Here is a 23744-nt window from a genome sequence, read left to right as displayed (position 1 = left end):
AAGAATTTAGTATAAAAATGACAAAACAGTGTATACTGAAGTGGAAGTTCTAGAACACACTCACTGTATTGCACGATTCCTCAAAAGGAGATGAAAAACTGTTCTACATTTGGCCAAAATACATAACTGACCCATCAGGCTGTATTGTTAGTTACCAAGAACAATTCATTGTTATAAACAAAATGGGGTGTGGTCTTGTGCTGAGTCAGCAATTATGGTATTCTTTTTTTTTCCTCACAAACCCAATCACTTTATTCTTTTCAACTTCTCATCTCCTCTGATTTATTGAACACTGTGTGTTCTTGAGTGTCAGCCTCAAAGTCTATCTCCTCGAAGAGCTTCAAGTGATTGCTACCCTCTGCCCACAGTCATATCCCTCATTTGAATTCATACTGCACTTATTTTCTATACTACTCGTTTTCCCCTTCACCTGGGCAGCCTTTTGCTTTTAGCTAACTTTTCGTACACCTATTTATGTTGTAACCAGAAAAAATATCAGAGATATACTTGAATATGTTCTGTTCCCCTAATTTATCTATCACATATCCTTGGACATTGTGACTCACCAATACATGTTACTTGATGAAAGAGTGGAAAAGAGAAATGGGATTATCTTTATTGTATTAACAAAGCCTATACTTGTTAATTTTAACTTAAATTATAATATCGAATATTATAATAACAAATGACTTAACATTTGCTACTCAGTCAATGGCAATAAGGATGTTCTTGAGATGAAAATACTATATGTAATTTTCAGAGTGAGATCAAAAGTAAAATGAGAAAAAATGATCCAGTTGTTATTAACAAAACTCGCTTTAAATAATCAAAATAATTCTTTTATTTTCAAAGTATTATAAAGAAACTGTAGTTGACTGTTCTTAAGATATTTCCATTGACTTCTATAACTGATAGATAGGTGGCAGTCTGCAAAATTATGCCTGCCTTGTAAGTAATGTTCTGCCTTTCTGTCATTCAGCCATTAAATGTCCCATAGCCAGGTGACAGCCTCAGGAAAACACATCTAGTATTATATCAAAGCCTGTCATTCTCCTTGCCAAGGGCCTCACCATAAAAGATGTCTGAATTTGAGCAAGCTACTGAAATTCAATCAAAATGGTAAGTTTATATTGGGAGACTGAGGACACTACAGATCACAATGACAAAGGGCAAAATTTTATAACTGCTGCAAAGATTAGGGAAAAATTTATCCTAGATATCGTGAAAGTAGTTCCCCCTTTCAATTCGAAATAAACAGAATACTATTTACAGTATTGCATTTGTATGTAAAATGTAATATATGTGACTAAAGAGTCATTATTTCAAAAACTTAGACTCACTTGAAGCAGTGTGCTACTTATACATGAAAAGTTAAACAGATCATTGAAAAAAATTGGAAGGTTCAACAATGAACACTAAATGGGATTTCAGTAAGATAAAGGCAGCATTCTAATAAAAATAATTAAGATACTTTGAAGTAAATAAATGTGGGAATATTAGGAGGAGTTACGTGGAGAAAAATAAAATTCCATCCATAAATCAAACTTATAACAAAATAAACCAAAAATATCATTAAAATTAAACATAAAAAAGCCATCAAAGATCAGAAGAAATGTCTCAAAATGTCGTTATAAATTTAGCATGGGGACTCATTTAGAGAATCCATAAAATAAAAGATAGATTATTTTAAGTACATTTAAAAAACTATGTCACAATAAAAAAGAGTAAAGTCAAAAGGCAAGTAACAACAAAAAATTTTAGTAACATCCATTATAGACAAAGAAAGATAATCTTTCTAGTAGATAAAATGTCTAGAAATGAAGAAAGAAAAATTAAAACTAAAAAGGAAAAAAGTAGAATAAATAAAAGTTCACCAAAAATAACTTAATAAATAATAAGGACAATTTTTATTTAAGGACCCTTTAAAATGGTCCTTAACAGAATAAAAATCTGTTGGAAAAATATCTTTTACTCAAGATATGAAAAATACTTTCTTTTATAATCATTTTGTTTGATATATCTTTTGCATCTTTCTAGATTAAAAGGTGTATGTTGATAAAGTTTGCAATTTTTTCATTTCTCTGTTTTTCATAAAACCATAATCAAATTTTGTTGAGGATAAATGAATATTCAGAAATGATATCAGCCAAAAGTTGAGTGGAGATGAAGACAATAAAGAAAGATAAAAATGGAAAAAGTTTGGTAACATTTGAACAAAAAAATCGATGCAATTGAGGACTGATTCAATATGGGGAGATAGCAAAGAGTAAAATAAGGCTCATGTATAGAATATATTAGTGCTGCTAATAGACCATTTGGAAATAAAAGCTGGCTTCAGGGGAATTTGTCAAGTCATCCAGTTTTAAATGTCTAACAAGTAACTTGAAATACAGGACACAACCTCAGGACAGAAGTAAGTGTTCCAGATATAGGTGAATTTCATCTAAATAGAGGAAATTGTTGAAGATGAGGGAGTGGATGAGACAGAGAAGGAGACAGGGTATAGAAAGGAAAGAACACACATTAGAAAAACGTTGTATTCTTCCAACAAGAGTAGGAAAATAAAACAGTTCTATGAAAAAGACAAGTGATATGCTCAGAGGTAAACCAGTACATTCCAGTGCTATATGCTCTAAAAAGTAAGTTTCTACAAGGAGGTGAAGGAGGAAGACAATTATGTCAGAACCCATGGTTCAAGTATAATTTCATTAGGGCATAAGAATTTATATGAGTGTATATGTATATGTATGTGTGTGTGCAAAATATTATATAACTATATATGCATATAAATATCTATAATATAAATGTGAATAAAAGTAAATATGCATTGATCATGCTTATTATCTACTAGCTACTCTAATAAATTATTTAGTTCTAAAATGTAATAACAAGCTATTTTGGAGAAATTTCTGTGCCCTTCGATTTTTTCACCCTAACTTTTACAGTGAAAAGCTAAGACTCAGTTGCTGCTGACTTTGGCATGGTGATGAGAGATAATGAGGTTGGATCTTTCTGAGAACACTAAGAAAACTACCAAGCTTATCACTAATGCATTTAATGGAAAACTAGCTTCCCAAGTTTCTTGTACATTCATTTTCAGACTTTGAAAGGTCATTATGCTTTTATTAGTAGTACTTTAGACAAAAGACGAAACATTCTATTTGCAGCAAAAGGAGCCTACTTATATTCAATGTATTATCATTATTCATTATTCCATTAGTGTAATGGAGGTTACAGGTTTCAAGGAGTAAAACTACTTTATAATAATAAGTGATTTTTTTCCCTATTGCCTTTTAAGTAGGCCCTGTTACAGTTCTTTCTCACCATAGTCTCTACCATCAGAAACGGATGAGAATAACAAACAATTCAGACAAGGGTAATTTTAATTAAAAGTAAATATCTAACACTTTATACATGATGACAAAGATCTCACATTTTTGGTTTTTTTCTAATATTTCTCATATACTGATTTCTTAAAAAAATTTACATTTTAAGTGGGCTTTTTAGTCAGATCTTTCAAAATGGAAAAGAAAACATGAGATAAGAATGCCTATAACATGCAAATCTAATCTGCCATTATTTAGAGTTTTAAAAACTGCTTTTAGTTTGAAATGAAACACCTCAATAGAAATCATTCAATGCGACTTTTTAAAGCAGTTCTGATTTTTTTTTTATTTCCTGCAGGAAAAGAATGCTCACTTTTTAGTGTTATATAGGCACTGAAGCAATCCTTTTGATAGAGGAGAAGATAAAATGAATTAGAGAATATATAATAGATCTAATTATTTGGTACTTAGTACTTTAAAAATGTAAACGTGAGCAATTTGGGGAAAATGAGTATATATCTTTTATTTTCCTTTTTCTCTTTGCCTCTCCTTTTTTGTTTTACATTTTTTTTTTTTGCCTTTTCTGGATTTCCTTTCAAAATTCATTGTTCCTGTGAATGACACCACCATTCTTCTGACTCATAAAGTTAAATTCTGACATTAGCTAAGACTGCTCTCTTCCTTTGCCTCACATCCAGTTAGTTATCATGTTCTGTTGATTCATTTCTAGGATTGCATCCATCTTCTCTTTTTTGAGCCATCACTTAATGTACCGCCCTAATTCACTCTGGTTATGCTTCCACTTCATTTCTTCTTGCATAAGTGCCAAATTCATCTTCTAAAAATGTAATTTTTATTATACACTTCCCAGTTCAGAAATTAGGCTTTTCATATGTGAACAAATAATAGCTTCTGTCATCCATAAACTGTACCACATTTTTCAAAACATCGCAATATGTATAATCTACTTTATCTTTACTACAGAAAATACACATTTTGACCTTCTTTTACAAATGAAAAAGACCTAGTTATAAAGAGCTTAAGTAGCTTGACCTAGGATAGAAAGAAAAGTGGCAACGTGTCTTTGGAGCATAGGTTCCTTGACTTACACTTGGTACTATTGCCATCTTACATACTAAGCTCAGTATTTAGGTTATTCATTCATGTAGCCTCATTTTACCTACTTAACAGCATCTCTAATTATCCTCAACTATCATCCCTTAAACAGTCATTGGGCTCAGAAACAAGAGGACTAGAGGAGGAAATAGACAATAATTTCTTTAAGTTTCATTTGTAGTTCCTCTTTCATTACAAACCTTTATATTCAAAGCAGCAATTATAGTCAGACTTACAAGTTCAGGTATCTGAAAATGTGATGTCTCTACAGTGTTGATTCTCAGTACAGGACAGTTTCCTGGATAAACTGGGCCAAAAGACTTAGACCACAGAGAGTCCCAACATATCATAGCAGTTACTAGAGTTTGAATGTCTCCTCCAAAACTCATGTTGAAATTTCATTGCTATTGAATTAACAATATTAAGAGGTGAGTTCTTTAAAAGGCAAGTAGGTAATGAGGGCTCCACCCTCATGAATCGATTAATGCCATTATCACAGGAGTCAGTTAGTTATGATGGAAGTGGGTTCTTGATAAAAAGGATGAGTTTCTCCCATTTTCCTGTCTTGCAAGCTCAGTTGAACTTTCAGCATTTTATTATTCAGCATGAAGGCCCTTGCCAGATGCCAGCACCATGCTCTTGGACTTCCCAGCTATCAGAATCATGATCCAAATAATTCTCCTTTCTTTATACATTTCCCAGCTATCAGAATCATGATCCAAATAATTCTCCTTTCTTTATACATTACCCAGCCTCTAGTGTTCTGTTACAGCAACAGAAAAACAGACCAAGATATCAGTGTATAGTAGGTAAACTGAAAGAATGGTTTTCTCCAAGGTTATTCTGTGCTTTTATTAACTGAAGTAATAGATAAACATTTACCAAACTTGATCTGAAAAATAGCAGAAAATAGGATTAATCCAATATGTGTCAGCACCTGACATGGTGGTTTCAGCACATACACACACATACAGAGAGATGCATGCACAGGATGGAATGAAATAATGTATGTTTGCAGAACCCTTCCTCTGATCTTCTCTGATAACCATTTCACTGAATTAGAAGCAGAATATTGAGCTCAAAATCGAAAAGAAGAGAAGGAGATTTAGCGGAGGATCTATCTTGTTTCTGATCGGAATTCCAGAACTGAATTAACACTTTCTCTAACTGACTAATAAAACATTATATCAGAGCATATGGACACATACTATAAAGAGTTTGGGCCAACTATAAAGTTGGAGGGTACAATCCCCAATATCGCCCTCACATCTGGACATCAACTGAAAGTTCAAAGGGTTCCTATCCCTACCCTCAGGATCAATAATTTTCATAGACTCACAAAACTCATTGAAAGATATTATACTGATGACTATGGTTTATTACTTGAAAAGGACATAGTTTAACATTAGCCAAGGGAAGAAGCACATGGGGCAAAGTCTAAAAGAAATATCAAATGCAGAGCTGCTCTTGTCCTCTTTCTAAGTCAGGACACATTAATCTCCTGGAATCCATGTGTGACAATACACATGGAGTATTGCCAATCAGGGAGCTCACTCTTAGCTTTTATGTCCAGAGTTCTTAGTGGGGCTTCCTCACATGGGCATGGTTGATTGATTGACTGCACATATGATTGACCTCAGTCTCCTGGTCAAATCATACCACATGACCCAGAACCTGCACCTTATATCACATGGTCAGTCTTTCTAGCATTGTCAGCCCCTGCCCTGAGACCTGGGTTTGGCTAGGCCCTGTCCTAACTCACATTGTTAGACTATGCAGTATGACCCATGGCCTCCAAAGACACTCCAAACAGGCATGACATTCCAAAGGTCCAGAAATTACCCCCCAAAAGCTGAGGGTGAAGTCCAGACTTTCCTTTTTGGCAAGGGCAAATTCTTTACTACATACTGTACTAGATGCTACAGTAGAGTCAGGAAGAATATAACAGTAAATAAATCAAGGAATAAAATGCATGAAAATAATTTTTTTCAGAAAAAGAAAATAAATGTCACACACATTTGTGTTTCCACAAAACAAGAGATGAAATAAGACAACAGTTAGCTACTAATGAAGCTGAGAGACAAAGCAGAAATGTAAAGCTAAAATAGATTTCAAAGGACAGTTTTTAAAACAAAGGTATACTACAGAATATTTATATGCATTAGATGAAATTAACAGTAGAATTAATATTGCTAAAAAACCTCATATCAAATAAGTTATGTGAATAAAAGGCTTGAGACAACTTTCAAATGTGGAAGAAGACAATTAAGTGAAAAGTGATCACCGAAATGACTCTGGTATTAAGGACAGAAAATAAAAATTCATAATATAGTTAATTACTGTTTTGGAAGAGTAGAAAAGATGAAACAGATATTTTCAAAGCAATTAATAATTCATAAGTAATAACAGAAAAAAAACTTTTGCACTATAATAAAAAAGAAAACAAAAATTAAAAGCAAAAGATTTCTAGATTTCTTAGATTGAAAAGTTCAAGTCAAAATCTAAAAAGACGCCCGTAATTCCAGGACTTTGGGAGGCTGAGGTGGGAGGATCATTTAAGCCTAGGAGTTAAAGAGCAACCTGGACAACATAGTGAGATGTTTTCTCTACAGAATTTTTTTTTTTTTTTTTTTGAGACGGAGTTTCGCTGTTGTTGCCCAGGCTGGAGTGCATTAGCATTATCTTGGCTCACCGCAACGGGTTCAGGTTTCACTGCCTCCAGGGTTCAAGCGATTCTCCTGCCTCAGCCTCCCAAGCAGCTGGGATTATAGGTGCACACCACCACAACCCGCTTATTTTTTTTATTTTTAGTAGAGATGGGGTTTCTCCATGTTGGTCAGGCTGGTCTCAAACTCCCGACCTCAGGTGATCCACCCGCCTTGGCCTCCCAAAGTGCTGGGATTACAGGCGTGAGTTAGCCAGGTGTCTAGTACAGGCTAGTACAGGCTGCATGCTTGTAGTCCCAGCTCCCTGGGAGGCTGAGACAGCAGAAATCACTTGAGATCAGGAGTTTGAGGTTGCTGTGGGCTATGATTGCGCCACTGCACTCCAGCCCGAGCAACAAAGTGAGACCATATCTTAAAACAACATAACAAAAAAGAATCTAAAAAGAAGTTAGCAGGCCTTAATTTCATGGAGAAAAAAAGCATTATAAAGTATTCAGCAGGAGAAAAAAAAATCTAATTTTTCCACGAAGACTTCTTTCAATATTTCAATATTCTTTCAATATTTCAAATTTCTTTCAATATTCTTTCCAATAATATTTTAAGAAAAAAACATCAATTTACAAAGCTTTAAGGAAAATTTTCCAGAGTGAAAAACATTTATTTTCAAGTCATCATTTATTAAATAATATCAGAGAAAGGCATAATAAATAAATTTCAGTCTTAATAAATGAAGACTGAAATTGCATACTGTAAAAATGATATTTAAGTCAATAAGGATATCATTGATAACTATATAAAAGATAATGGCATAGTCGATTACTACTACCATGTGTGACAACAAATAACAAATTTGATTAAATAAATTGGAAGGCAAAATATTAAAAAATGAAACCAAAATACAATTAGAGAACAAAATAGCTTTTTATATAAAAAATATTTTGTGAATAAACATAGCAATAACAAAAGATACATTACCATTATTAACAAAAATATACAAGCTAAAAGACAAATTACCAACAATGTTAACCAAAGTATTTTCTATGAAACAGAATTTTCATAATTAATAGTTAATACTAGAATAAAGAAATCTTTGGTCAAAGAATTTCTCAGAACTGTTAATATACTATGGTGATGGTTAATACTGAGTATCAACCTGAGGGGACTGAAGGATGCAAAGTATTAATCCTGGGTGTGTCTGTGAGGGTGTTGCCAAAGGAGATTAACATTTGAGTCAGTGGGCTGGGAAAGGCAGATGCACCCTCAGTCTGAGTGGGTACAATCGAATCAGTTGCCAATGCAGTTAGAATATAAGCAGGCAGAAAAATGTGAAAAGAGAGACTGGCGTAGCCTCCCAGCCTACATCTTTCTTCCATGCTGGATGCTTCCTGCCCTCAAACATTGGACTCCAAGTCCTTCAGTTTTGGAACTTGGACTGGCTTCCCTTGCTCTTCAGCCTGCAAGTGGCCTATTGTAGGACCTTGTGATTGTGTAAGCCAATTCTTGATAAACTTATTATATATATATATACACACAATATATTATATATTATATATACTAGCTATATATAATAGCTATATATAATATATAATCATATATATTAGCTCACTATATATACACATATGTATACACATATATACACATATATACACATATGTGTGTGTGTGTATAGATAGATAGATAGATAGATAGATAGATAGATAGATAGATAGATAGATAAATAGATATTCCATTAGTTCTGTCCCTCTAGAGAACCCTAATGCAGATTTTGGTACCAGGAGTGGCTCTACAGGAATAAAATATTAAGGATGGAATTCTTTCATTGGTTTGGGGTTTCTAGAGTTGGCTACTTAATATGATTAGACCAAAAATGCTAATGACTCTACTTCTAATAGTATGGAGAATATTGATAAGTCCTTGGCATGAACTCTTTAGAGAGTTACGCAAAATAAATGCATTTGACACTCCTGATTCATCACTCATGACAGGCAAGGAGCTTAGTGACTCTATACATAATACCTTTGACCACATGTGGAGAACCAAGGAACAAAGCTGGTTGGTTGCTCCTAAGTTCAGTGGACAAAGTGTTGAAAGAAAATGATGAACTCAGGGATTCTATCTCCTGGCTTCAGAAGCAGATACTGAGCCTCAAATCTGCTAAGGTTGCCCTGAGTAAAAGTCTTATCTTACTCTTTTGTGGAAAAACAGACACAAGCTCTTGTCATGCTAGTTGCTGGCCTGCAACGAAAGGTACATGCACAGCCTCACCAGGTGTCTACTGTTAAAGTGAGAGCACTGATTGGCAAAGAATGGGGCCCTGCAACTTGGAATAGGGACATGTGGGAGGACCCTGATGAAGCTGGGGACAGTGAGTTTGTAAATTCTGATGAAACGTTTTAGCCAGAAAAGAAAAACAGCATCCCCATCCCCAGTAGTGGCAATATCCCCTCCCAGACCCATGTTGCAGTCAGCCTTTCCACCTTTGTCTGAGGAGATAAACTCTGCACTGCCTGAGGCAACAGTGATGGCCTCCTCTGAGGCAGTTGTCAGGCAAGATAATGTTGATTCTCCTCAGGAGCTGCCCCCAACACCTCTGTTTGCTTCTAGACCTATAACTAGACTAAAGTCCCAGCAGGCCCCTAGAGGTGAGGTTGAGAGTGTGACCCATGAAGCAGTGTGCTACAATAGAGTTTTCTAATTTATATCAACAGAAATCTGGAGAATAGACATGGGAATGCATATTAAGGGTGTGGGATAAGGGTAGAAGGAACATACAGTTAGATCAGGCTGAATTTATTGATTTGGGCCCACTTAGTAGGGACTCTGCATTTAATGTTGCAGCTCAGGGAGTTAAAAAAGATTCTAATAGTTTATTTGCTTGGTTAGCTGAAATATAGATTAAAAGATGGCCTACTGTGAGCAAGCTGGAAATTCCTGGTCTCTCGATTTAATGTAGAGGAAGGGAATCCAAAGGCTTAGGGAGATTGGGATGGTGTAGTATATTAGTCACTTTAGACCTACTCATCCCAGCTGAGAGGGTCCAGAAGATATACCCTTAACCAATGTTTGTGAAATAGATTTGTGAGGGCAGTACCTGTATCTTTGAAGAGCCCTGTCATTGCTCTTCTCTGTATGCCAGATCTAACAGTGAGAACTACAGTCACTCAACTAAAAAATTTAAATACAATGGGAATAATTGGATCCCAAGGTGGCAGGAGCAAAGTGGCTGCATTCAACCATCAAAGGCGTGGTGAGTGTAGCTACTGTAATGGACAGCAGAGGCAAAACAGCAATCAGAATAGTCTGACTGGTGGAGAGCTCTGGCACTGGCTAATTAATTATGTTCCTGGAAGTGAAATTGAAAGAAAGCCTACTGCATTCCTACTTAATTTATACAAGCAGAAAACTTCTAGGTCGAATGGACAAAACACTAATTTAAATTATAAAGACAGAGAAGCACAGCTCCTCAATCAATTTTCAGGCTTGAGCCAGTTTATACACCCAGAACACCTTGAATGAAGGGGAGGCCAGGTCCCCTTGAGGAAGGACCCCACTACATTACTAACAATGTATGCAGTGAATCTTTCTTCCATCCTTCCCCAAGGAGATCTCTGGCCTTTTACCAGGGTAACTGCATTGGGGAAAGAGAAATGATAAGACATTTTGAGGAGTACTGGACACTGGTTCTGAGCTGATGTTGACTCCAGGAGACCCAAAACGTTACTGTCATCCTCCAGTTAAAATACGGGCTTATGTAAGTCAGGTAATTAATGGAGTCTTAGCTCAGGTGCAACTTACAGTGGGTCCAGTGGGTCATTTCCCCAGTGCCAGAATGCATAATTGGCATAGAGATACTTAGCAACTGGCGGAACCCCCACATTGGCTCTCTGACTGGTAGGGTGAGGGCTATTATGATAGGAAAGACCAAATGGAAGCCATTAGAGCTGCCTCTACCCAGAAAAAGAGTAAGTCAAAAATAATGTTGCATCCCTGGAGGGACTGCAGAGATTAGTGCCACCATCAAGGACTTGAAAGACCCATGGGTAGTGATTCCCACCATGTCCCTGTTCAACTCTCCCATTTGGCCTGTGCAGTGGACAAATGGATCTTGGAGAGTGACAGTGTATTATTGTAAGCTTAACCAAGTGGTGACTCCAATTGCACCTGCTGTACCAGATGTGGTTGCATTGCTTGAGCAAATTAATACATCTCCTGGTACCTGGTATGCAGCCATTGACTTGGCAAATGCCTTTTTCTCCATTCCGGTCAATAAGGCCCACCAAAAGCCATTTGCCTTCAGCTAGCAAGGCCAGAAATATACCTTTACTGTCCTACCTCAGGAATATATCAACTCTTCAGCTTTGGGTCATAATCTTATTAAGAAAGACCTTGATTGCCTTTTGCTTCAGCAAGATATCGCACTGGACCATTACATTGACGACATTATGCTGAATGGATCCAGTGGGCAAGAAGCAGCAAACACACTGGACTTATTAGTGAGGCATTTGCATGCCAAAGGATGGGAAATAAATACGACTAAAATTCAGGGATCTTCTACCTCGGTTAAATTACTAGGGGTCCAGTGATGTGAAACCTGTCAAGATATTCCTTCTAAGGTGAAGGATAAGTTGCTGCATTTGGCCCCTCGTACAACCAAGAAAGAGGCACAATGCTTAGTGTGCCTATTTGGATTTTGGAGGCAACACATTCCTCATTTGGGTGTGTTACTCCAGCCTATTTATTGACCGACCTGAAAGGCTGCCAGTTTTGGATATGGTCCAAAAGAGGAGAAGGCTGTGCAATGGGCCCATGCTGCTGTGCAAGCTGCTCTGCCACTTGGGCCATATGACCCAATAAATCCAATGGCGACTAAGGTGTCAGTGGCAGATAGGGATGCTGTTTGGAGCCTTTGGCAGGCCAGCACAGGTGAATCACAGCAAAGGCCTCTAGGATTTTGGAGCAAGGCCCTACTATCTTCTGCAGATAACTATTCTCTTTTTGAGAGATAGCTCTTGGCTTGTTACCGGGCTTTGGTGAAAACTGAACATTTGACTAACATCATCAAGTCAGCATATGACCTGAAATGCCTATCATGAACTGAGTGTTTTCTTACCTATCTAGCCATAAAGTGGGTTATGCACAGCAGCATTCTGTCATCAAAGGGAAGTGTTATATACATGATCAGTCTCGAGCAGGTCCTGAAAGCACAAGTAAGTTACATGAGGAAGTGGCTCAAATGCCCATGGCCTCTACCCCTGCCACCCTGCTTCTTCTCCCCAAGACTGCACTAATAGCCTCATGAGGAGTTCCCTATGATCAGTTGACAAAGGAAGAGAAGACTAGGGCCTGGTTCACAGATGGTTCTGCACGATATGCAGACACCACGCGAAAATGGACAGCTGCAGCACTACCACCCCTTTCTAGGACGTCCCTGAAGGACAGTGGTGAAGGGAAATCTTCCCAGTGGGCAGAACTTCAAGCAGTGCACCTGGTTGTGCACTTTGAATGGGAGGAGAAATGGCCAGATTTGTGATTATATAGTGATTCATGGGCTGTAGCCAATGGTTTGGCTGGATTGTCAGGGACTTGGAAGAAGCATGAGTGGAAAATTAGTGACAAAGAAATTTGGGGAAGGGGTACAAGGATGGACCTTTCTGAGTGGTCAAAAACTGTGAAGATATTTGTATCCCATGTGAGTGCTCACCAATGGGTGACCTCAGTGGAGGAGGATTTTATTAATCAACTCGATAGGATGACGCGTTCTGTGGACATCTCTCAGCCTCTTTCTCCAGCCACTCCTGTCATCGCCCAATGGGCCCATGAACAAAGTGGCCATGGTGGCAGGGATGGAGGTTACACATGGGCTCAGTAACATGGACTTCCATTCACCAAGACTGACCTGGCTGTGGCCACTGCTGAGTGCCCAATTTGCCAGCAGCAGACTGAGCCCTCAATATGGCACCATTCCTTGGGGTGATCAGCAAGCTACCTGGTGGCAGGTTGATTATACTGGACCCCTTCCATCATGGAAAGGGCAGAGGTTTGTCCTCACTGGAATATACACTTACTTCAGATATGGGTTTGCCTATCCTTCATGCAAAGTTTCTGCCAAGACTGCCATCCATGGACTCACGGAATGCATCATCCACTGTCACGGTATTCCACACAGCATTGCCTCTAACCAAGGCACTCACTTTATGGCTAAAGCAGTGCAGCAGTGGGCTCATGCTCATGGAATTCACTGGTCTTACCATGTTCCCCATCATCTGGAAGCAGCTGGATTGATAGAACAGTGGAACGGCCTTTTGAAGTCACAATTACAATACCAATTAGGTGACAATACTTTGTAGGGCTGGGGCAAAGTTCTCCAGAAGGCCATGTATGCTCTGAATCAGCACCCAATATATGGTACTGTTTCTCCCCTAGCCAGGATTTATGGGTCCAGGAATCAAGGGGTGGAAGTGGAAGTGGCACCACTCACCATCACCCCTAGTGATCCAGTAGCAATTTTTGCTTCCTGTTCCCACAACCTTAAGTTCTGCTGGCCTAGAAGTCTTAGTTGTAAGGAAGGAGATCACCTCTCCTGTTGTCTCATGCCTCAGATAAAGAAAAGAGGAAGCAAAAACTAAGGAAAGGCAGAAATAAGATCAATAGTTAGACAGCTCCCAGACACTCCCCAGGACTGGTAGTTTAAAATCAACCCCTGACCTAACCACTTGTATTATCTATAGATTCCAGACATTGTATAAGGAAACATTGTGAAACTTTCTGTTCTGTTCTGTCCTGATTACCGATGCATACAGCCCCAGGCATGTACTCCATGCTTGTTCAATCGATCATGACCCTTTCACGTGGACCCGCTTAGAGTTGTAAGCCCTTAAAAGGATCAGGAATTTCTCTCTCAGGGAGCTCAGCCCTGAAGACGCAAGTCAGCCGACACTCCCGACCAAATAAAGCCACTTCCTTCTATATTTCGGTGTCTGAGGTGTTTTGTCTGTGACTCGTCCTGCTACATTTCTTGGTTCCCTGACCAGGAAGTGAGGTGGTTGACGGGCAATCAAGGAAGCCACTTAGGTGGCTTAGGCCTGCCCTGCAGAGCATCCCTGTGGGGGACTCCGGCCAGCTTGAGCGACGCGGATCCTGAAAGTGCTCCCAGGTAGGCATTTGCCCCAGTGGAATGCCTCGTCAGAGCAGTGCATGGCAAGCCCCTGCATGAGATCGACGCAGTGGCTGAACACTGGGAAGGAACTGGCTTTTGGAGTCCGGACATCTGAAACATGGTAAGACCGGTCTTAGGAACTTGCCCACTCCATTTGAGTGCAAGTGTGGCCTGATCACCCACGGTGTGCCTTTATTGGCACTTTGGTTTTGGTTTTGATTTTGACTTGGTTTGAATTGCTTGGCAAACAGTCATGCCTTTATCAACACTTTGGCTTAGGTTTTAATTTTGATTTAGTGTGAATTAGACAAGTGAGTGACCTTTTACCCTTTCCTTCTTGTAGTATGAGTGTTGTTTTGTCTCAAGAAAAAAACAAAATAAAATAAATAAGAAAAAAGTCATCAGAACATCCAAAACTTCCTCTGTTAAAGTGCATGTTACAGAACCTTAAAAAAGGTTTTGCAGGGGATTATAGAGTTAAGTTAACCCCCCAGAGGTTGAGAACTCTCTGTGAATGTAAATTAAAATTGCCCTCTTTTGATGTTGGATGGCCAACAGAAAGAACTATAGACAGGGAACAATTGGCCATGTATTTAAGGTGGTGACAGGGGTCAGAGGACAGCCAGTGTACCCAGACCAAATTCCTTTATATTGACTCATAGTTAAATATAGTATGATAAAACTGGCATAGATCCAGCCCTGTTTAACAGCTTATTGCAAAAAAGGCCAAAAGTAAAAGTGAGAGCAGCTTTGACAGCAGACAGAGTTAAAAGAGGAAATCCCAGAAACAGCAAGAGAAACCTGTTTTGCAGGAGCCGCCAGAGGTAACAGAAATTCTTCCTCCATATGTCCCAGCCTACCCACTCTTTACTGAGGTCAACAGCCCCCCAGGAACCAGGTTCAGGAGCTAACATGCCCCAGGTCTCACCTCGAAGGGGAGGAGCAGAGCCTTGAGAGGCCAGGGAAGGAAGTCAAGATAGTCAAATGGGCACACTCAAATCTGGCCATGCTCGAGCTATGCAAATCCCCCTGAGGGAGCAGCGATATACTGGGGTAGATGAGGAAGGGCATATGGTAGAAAGGCATGCCTTTGTGTATCAACTTTTCACCTCTGCTGACCTCCAATTGGAAGAACAATACCCCATCTTATACTGAAAAGCCTTAAGCCTTAATTAGTTTGCTCCAAACTATTATCCAGACTCATAACCCTACTTAGGCTGATTGCCACCAGCTGCTCACGTACTGAGGCCAGCTGGTTCACCTGCCTAGACCTGAAGAATGCCTTCTTTAGCATCAGACTAGCTTCTGAGAGCCAGAAGCTGTTTGCTTTTCAGTGGGAAGATCTGGGGTCAGGTGTCACCACTCAGTACACTTGGATCCAGCTTCCCCAAGGGTTCAAGAACTGCTCCACTATCTTCAGGGAGGCCCTGGCTTGAGACCTGCAAAAGTTTCCTGCCAGAGACCTAGGCTGCGTGTTGCTCCAGTACTTCAATGACCTCCTGCTGGGATACCCCACGGCAGATGGGTGTGCCAAAGGAACAGATGCCCTGCTCTGGCACCTGGATGACTGTGGGTATAAGGTGTCCAAGAAGAAAGCTCAGATCTGCAGACAGTAGGTACACTACCTAGGATTTACTATCCGACGGGGAGAGTGCAGCCTAGGATCAGGAAAAAAAAAAAAAAAAAGGTCATTTGTAACCTACTGGAGCCTAAGACCAGAAGGCAGGTGAGAGAATTCTTAGGAGATGTGAGGTTCTGCATGTTCTGGATCCCAAATTTTGCAGTACTGGCCAAACCTCTGTACCAAGTCACAAATGTGGGCAACACAGAACCTTTCAAATGGGGTTCCCAACAACAATAGGCTTTTCATAAGTTCAAAGAAAAGCTCATGTCAGCCCCAGCCCTATGGCTACCTGACCTAACAAAGCCATTTACATTGTATGTGTCAGAAAGAGACAAAAATAGCAGTCGGAGTTTTAACCCAAGATGTAGGGCCTGGCCAAGGCCAGTGGCCTACCTCTCTAAATAGCTAGACCGAGTTTCTAAAGGTTGGCCCCCGTGTTTGAGAGGCTTAGCAGCAACTTCCCTGCTAGCACAAGAAGCAGATAAACTGACTCTTGGCCAAAACCTGAACATAAAAGCCCCCCATGCTGTGGTGACTTTAATGAATACCAAAGGACATCATTGGCTGACAAATGCCAGACCAACCAAGTACCAAAGCCTGCTTTGTAAAAATCTCCGCATAACCATTGAAGTTTGTAACACCCAGAACCCTGCCACCTTGCTCCCGGTATCAGAGGGCCCTGTCAAGCATAACTGTGTTAAAGTGTTAGACTAGGTTTACTCTAGCAGACCTGGCTTCCAGGACCAGCCTTGGGCATCAGTGGACTAGAAGCTGTATGTGGATGGGAGCAGCTTCGTCAACCCACAAGGAGAGAGATGTGCAGCATATGCAGTGGTAAACCTGGACACTGTCATTGAAGCCAAATCGTTGCCCCAGAGTACTTCAGCCCAAAAGGATGAATTCATTTCTTTAATTCAGTCTTTAGAACTAAGTAAAGGTAAGACTGTGAATATCTACACTGACTCTTGGTACATGGGGCATTATACAAGGAAAAAGGCTTGTTAAACTCTGGAGGAAAAGACATGAAACATTAGCAAGAGATCTCGCAACTACTAAAAGCAGTGTGGAAGCCCCAAAAGGTGACAGTTATACACTGCAGGGGACACCAGTGAGCTTCCACTATGGTTGCTTTAGGGAACTCCTGGGCTGACTCAGAGGCTTGGAAAGCTGCATCCACCCTCCAGCAGGTGTCAGTAACAGCCCCCCTTCTCTCACAGGCCCCTGACCTTGTACCTACTTATTCTAAGAAAAGGAATTTTTCCAGACAAAAGGGGGACAAATAATAGAAGAGGGGTAGATCCAGTTACCAGATGGAAGGATAGCCGTGCCACAACTGCTAGGAGCTGCAGTTGTACTGGCTGTGCATGAGACCACCCACTTAGGCCAAAAGTCACTTAAAAAGTTGTTACACCAGTACTTCTACATCTCACATTTATCAGCCCTTGCCAAAATGGTGGCACAGTGATGTATTACCTGCTGGCAGCACAATGCGAGGCAGGGTCCAGCCTGGCATACAAGCTTATGGAGCAGCCCCCTTTAAAGACCTCCAGGTAGACTTCACAGAAATGCCAAAGTGTAGTAACAAGTATTTACTAGTTCTTGTGTATACCTACTCTGGGTGGGTGGAGGCTTATCCAACACAGAGAAAGCTCGTGAAGTAATCTGTGTGCTTCTCCGAGATCTTATTCCTAGATTTAGACTGCCCTTACAAATCAGCTCAGTTAACGGGCCAGCGTTTGTAGCTGACTTGGTACAGAAAACAGCAAAGGCATTAAGGATCATATAGAAACTGCATGCCGCCTACCAGCCGCAAAGTTCAGGAAAAGGTAAAAACGCGTAAACCGGACACGCAAGCAGCTACTGAAGAAATATTGCCAGGAAATTCATTTAAAATAAAATCAAGTTTTTGCCTATGGTCCTCCTCTGAGTCAGATGCAACCCCACCAAACAAACTAGGTATTTGCCCTATAAGATTTTGTTCAGTCGGCCACCCCCAAATCATAGTTACCCCAAATTAAAGGTAACCTCTAGGAACTAGAGGAATTCACCTTAAAAATGCAAATGCACGTTCTAAGAATAACCATACAATGTGTTCATAATTAAGAACATAAAAATGCCTATAAGCCTGACACTCCTTTAAATCCGGTGACTCTGTTTAGGTTAAAAAGTAAAATTTAATTTCTCCAGCATCCATATAGGATAGGCCCTATACTGTAATCTTGTCCACTCCCACTGCTGTTAAAGTTGCAGGTGTTATGTCTTGGATCCACCACAGTCAGCTAACACCGGCAGCTCAGGACAAGTGAACCAGCCAGCAGGACCCAGATCATCCACTCCCAGCTGAATAAAGCTGTCTCAAAAATAATCACTAATAAAACTGGCAGAGCTTTAACCATTTTAGCCCGGCAAGAAACCCAAATGAAAAATGCCATCTATCAGAATAGATTGGCCCTAAACTTTTTACTAGCAGCTGAAAAAGGAATCTGTAGAAAATTCAACCTAACCAATTGCTGTCTACACATAGATGATCAAGGGCAAGTAGTCAAAAATATAGTTAGAGACATAACAAAGCTGACACATGTGCCATTGCAGGTTTGGCATGGGTTTAACCCTGGGTCCCCGTCTGAAAAATGGTTCCCATCTCTAGGAGGATTTAGGACTTTAATAATAGGCATACTAATAGTGTTAAGAACCTGTCTATTGCTTCCTTGCTTGCTGCCCATATTTCTCCAACTGACAAAAAGTTATACCACTGTAGTTCATCAGAAAACCTCGGCACAAATGTATTACATGAATCATTATCAATCTGTTTTGCTGGAAGACCTACACAGTGAAGATGAGAGTGAGAACTCCCACTAATAAGTGAGATTCTCAAAGGGTGGAATAAGGAAGGAGACCACCTCTCCTATTGTCTCATGCCCCAGAAAAAGAAAAGAGGAAGCAAAAGCTAAAGAAAGGCAGAAATAAGATCAATAGTTAGATAGCTCCCAGCCGCTCCCCAGGCCTGGTAATTAAAAATCAACCCTGACTTAACCACTTGTATTACCTACAGATTCCAGACATTGTATAAGGAAGCACTGTGAAACTTTCTGTTCTGTTCTGTTCTGTCCTGATTACCAATGCATGCAGCCCCAGGCATGTACCCCATGCTTGCTCAATCGATCATGACCCTTTCACGTGGACCCCCTTAGAGTTGTAAGCCCTTAAAAGGGGCAGGAATTTCTCTATCAGGGAGCTGGGCCCTTAAGATGCAAGTCTGCCAATGCTCTCGGCCGAATAAAGGCACTTCCTTCTATATTTCAGTGTCTGAGGTGTTTTGTCTGTGGCTCATCCTGCTACAGTTCCAGAGGGAGGAACACTGTCACCAGGAGACACAACAACAATTCCATTAAACTGGAAGCTAAGATTGCCACCTGGACACTTCAGGGTACTCCTAAATTTAAGTCAACAGGCTAAGAAGGGAGTTACAGTGTTAGCTGGTGTGATTGACTTGGACTACCAAGATGAAATCAGTCTACAGAGGTAAGGAAGAGCATACATGGAATACAGGACATCCGTTAGGGTATCTCTTAGTATTATTATGTCTGGAATTGGTGGGTTCTTGGTCTCACTGACTTCAAGAATGAAGCTGCGGACCCTCGCGGTGAGTGTTACAGCTCTTAAGACAGCACATCTGGAGTTGTTCGTTCCTCCTGGTGGGCTCGTGGTCTCGCTGGGATCAGGAGTGAAGCTGCAGATCTTCGCAGTGAGTGTTACAGCTCACAAAAGCAGCGTGGACCCAAAGAGTGAGCAGTAGCAAGATTTATTGCAAAGAGCGAAAGAACAAAGCTTCCACAGTGTGGAAGGGGACCCGACCGGGTTGCCAATGCTGGCTCGGGCAGCCTGCTTTTATTCTCTTATCTGGCCCCACCCACATCCTGCTGATTGGTAGAGCCAAGTGGCCTGTTTTGTCAGGGCGCTGATTGGTGTGTTTACAATCCCTGAGTTAGATACAAAGGTTCTCCACATCCCCATCAGATTAGTTAGATACAGAGTTTCCACACACAGGTTCTCCAAGGCCCCACCAGATCAGCTAGATACAGAGTGTCGATTGGTGCATTCACAAACCTTGAGCTAAACACAGGGTGCTGATTGGTGTGTTTACAAACCTTGAGCTAGATACAGAGTGCCAATTGGTGTATTTACAATCCCTGAGCTAGACATAAAGACTCTCCATGTCCCCACCAGACTCAGGAGCCCAGCTGGCTTCACCTAGTGGATCCCACACCAGGGCTGCAGGTGGAGCTGCCTGCCAGTCCCCCGCAGTGCGCTCGCACTCCTCAGCCCTTGGGTGGTCAATGGGACTGGGCGCCGTGGAGCAGGGGGTGGTGCTCGTCGGGGAGGCTCGGGCGGCACAGGAGCCCATGGAGGGGATGGGAGGCTCAGGCATGGCGGGCTGCAGGTCCCGAGCCCTGCCCCGCAGGAAGGCAGCTAAGGCCCGGCGAGAAATCGAGCTCAGCGTTGGTGGGCCGGCACTGCTGGGGGACCCAATACACCCTCCGCAGCCACTGGCCTGGGTGCTAAGTCCCTCATTGCCCTGGCCGGCAGGGCCGGCCCGCTGCTCCGAGTGCGGGGCCCGCTGAGCCCATGCCCACCTGGAACTCCAGCTGGCCCGCAAGCTCCGCATGCAGCCCTGGTTCCCGCTCGCGCCTCTCCCTCCACACCTCCCGGTAAGCTGAGGGAGTGGGCTCCAGCCTTGGCCAGCCCAGAAAGGGGCTCCCACAGTGCAGTGGGGGTGCTGAAGGGCTCCTCAAATGCCACCAAAGTGGGAGCCCAGGCAGGGGAGGTGCCGAGAGCAAGCGAGGGCTCTGAGGACTGCCAGCATGCTGTCACCTCTCATTATCATGCCCCTGTGATTAAGGTCAATGGGAAACTACAATAATCCAACACAGGCAGGACTACAAATGACACAGGCCCTTCAGGAATGAAGGTTTGGGTCACTCTACCTGGAAAAAAATCACGACCTGCTGCGGTGCTTGCTGAAGGCAAAGGGAATACAGAATGGGTAGCAGAAGAAGGTAGTCATCAATACCAGCTATGACCACGTGACCAGCTGCAGAAATAAGGACTGTAATTGTTATGAGTATTTCCTCCTCCTTTTGTTAAAAACATGTTTGTGCATGTATACACTTATACTAAGAAAATATCTTCATTTTATTTTCTTTCATCTTTATCATCTGACATAATATTTATTGACTTTACATCAGCATTTAAGTGTTGTTAACTTTATGTAATAGCATTTAGGTTGCAGATTGGTGCATTTCCAGTTGTACAAAGACAGTTGTATTATGTTAGGCATAATTATGACCTCATTATTTTCTTTATTTGAAGATTATGTATGATGTATATGGGTTCAAGTTGACAAGGGGTGGACATGTGATGGTTAACACTGAGTGTCAATTTGATTGGATTGAAGGATACAAAGTGTTGATCGTGGGTGTACCTGTGAAGGTGTTGCCAAAGGAGATTAACATTTGAGTCAGTGGGCTGGGAAAGCCAGTCTCACCCTTAATCTGGGTGGGCACAATCTAATCAGCTGCCAGTGCAGCTAGAATATAAGCAGGCAGAAAAATGTGAAAAGAGAGACTGGCGTAGCCTCCCAGCCTGCATCTTTCTCCCATGCTGGATGTTTGTTGCCCTCGAATATTGGACTCCAAGTTCTTCAGTTTTGGAACTTAGACTGGCTTTCCTTGTGCCTCAGCCTGCAGATGGCCTATTGTGGGACCTTGTGATCATGTAAGCTAATACTTAATAAACTCCTATATATATATATATATATATATATATATATATATATATATACTCCCATATATATATTCTCATATAAACTCCCATATACATAAATATATATATATATATATTCATTAGTTCTGTCCCCCTAGAGAACCCTGACCAATACATCTGTTTTTCATTCTGAATGCCCCAAGTTTGTCTACTTACCCTCTCCTTTCCCTCACTGCCTCAGAGCATCTCAGCCAACAGACAAAACTTCCTCACCTTTGCCTCTTTAATGGTTACAGAGTTTCAGTTTGGGAATACAGAAAAGTTCTGGAGATAGATTGTGGTGATGATTGCATAACAGTATAAATGTACACTTAAAATAGTTAAAATGATAAATTGTATGTTACACGTTTATAACCACAATTTAAAAAAACTGTAAATTATCAAATTACCAGAATTCCTTGCAGGTAGCAGAGTACAGACAACATATCTATAGCTACTGATCCTTATTCTGAAATCTGCTGAAACCAATTTTATCCTGCTTTATCTAAATTCTTCCTGCATTGAAAACAGGCATGATGTCTGAAGTATCTGACTACCTAAAGCCCATTAATAAAGGCAAGAGAGAAAAGCCAAGAAAATTATCAAAACTCAGCCCAGACTTCTTAGAGTTGTAGAATCAATTTCTTCTGGTAACTATTTTGAAACTTATTATAATAATAAAATTGTATTTTTTAAACAACTGAAGTTGAATGAATTTCTAAATGACATCTCTTTCTGCATGTACATATGTGTACTTAGGCGTATAACACACTTTAAGAAAAGCTAGTTTTAATCATTCTTTTACTAAATCTATACAGGGGCTATAAATAATATTTGCTGCCTTAATAGAATTGAAAATTAGGAAATAATTGCAGTCTAGTGTTCTTAGAAATAACAATGATGATACACTTTTCTTGGCTTTGACCATCAATATTTTACCATTAATGTTCCATTATTATATTTAAAAGCATTATTACCTAAAGCAGGGCTTGGCAAACTTTTCTACTAAAGGGCCACATAGTAAATAATTTAGGTTGTGCATGTCAAATGGTCCTAGAACAACAAAAGCCATAGACAACACATAAGACTCAATAGGACAGTGTACCAAGAAAACTTTATTTTTAAGAATGAATGGCAGTCCAGTTTTGGCCCAAAGCTCATCATTTTCCAGTGTCTGACCTTGAACAAAACAGCAATATCTTTGTTTCTGACTTACCCTGATAGTGTCTTCCACCTCATTAACAGCCCAAGCACATTCTGTATCATTCTTACCTCTTCCCTGTATCCTACATTGATTTCTCCCCTTGAACAAAACAGCAATATCTTTGTTTCTGACTTACCCTGATAGTGTCTTCCACCTCATTAACAGCCCAAGCACATTCTGTATCATTCTTACCTCTTCCCTGTATCCTACATTGATTTCTCCCCTTTAATCTGCCAGTCAGAAATCTTAAATGCAGAAGTCCACTACCACTGAACTATGAGATCTTGGATTCTCTTTAATTTGTAGAAGTTCAATTTGTGTTGCTGGACATGCTAAGTTTTCTGCAAACGTGCTTGATTGCTAAACATTTGATCTTTTAAATTATAATGTAGATTACATGTATGAGGATAAACTTTGCCATATTTGTTTAAACTCTGGTCAGGTTGATTGTTTAAGTGCCATAAATGTCACTTATGATTCTAGACAATTCATTTTAAAATAGTAAGTCAATATTAAGCATTTACTGTTTATGTGAATCTATTCAAAAAGACAAAAGTCTTAAGACAAAGGTCCAATGTAAGTATTAATAGTTTCCCTTTGCAAAACTGTATTTTGCTCCTGTTATTTTCATGAGAATTGGCTCTTCTGAAAGGTGTGCTTAGTCAAGGAGTAAATAACTCCCTCCAGAAACCACATAAATCTTATCTACACTGCTTACATCCTTCAGTGCACTGGGAACCAATATATTTAAGTTCTGACCCTCAGGTCCTTATGTACTTTGTACTATCTCTGGAATTTTCCCTTCTCATCTCATTTCCTCAACTCCATGTTGAAGACCTCTGATCTCTGG

The 23744-nt window shown here is 40.3% G+C and overlaps 1 pseudogene; it reads left to right on the top strand.

Annotated features, from left to right (window-relative positions):
- Window positions 1–1078: 1078 nt before the first annotated feature.
- LOC134730472 (uncharacterized) lies at window positions 1079–21001 on the top strand (annotated as a pseudogene).
- The last annotated feature ends 2743 nt before the right edge of the window (window positions 21002–23744 follow it).

Source organism: Pan paniscus, chromosome 4 (assembly GCF_029289425.2).
Source record: "Pan paniscus chromosome 4, NHGRI_mPanPan1-v2.0_pri, whole genome shotgun sequence".
Lineage (NCBI taxonomy): Eukaryota > Metazoa > Chordata > Mammalia > Primates > Hominidae > Pan > Pan paniscus.
Note: the sequence above shows the minus strand (reverse complement) of the source record. Positions and strands in the feature narration are given on the sequence as shown.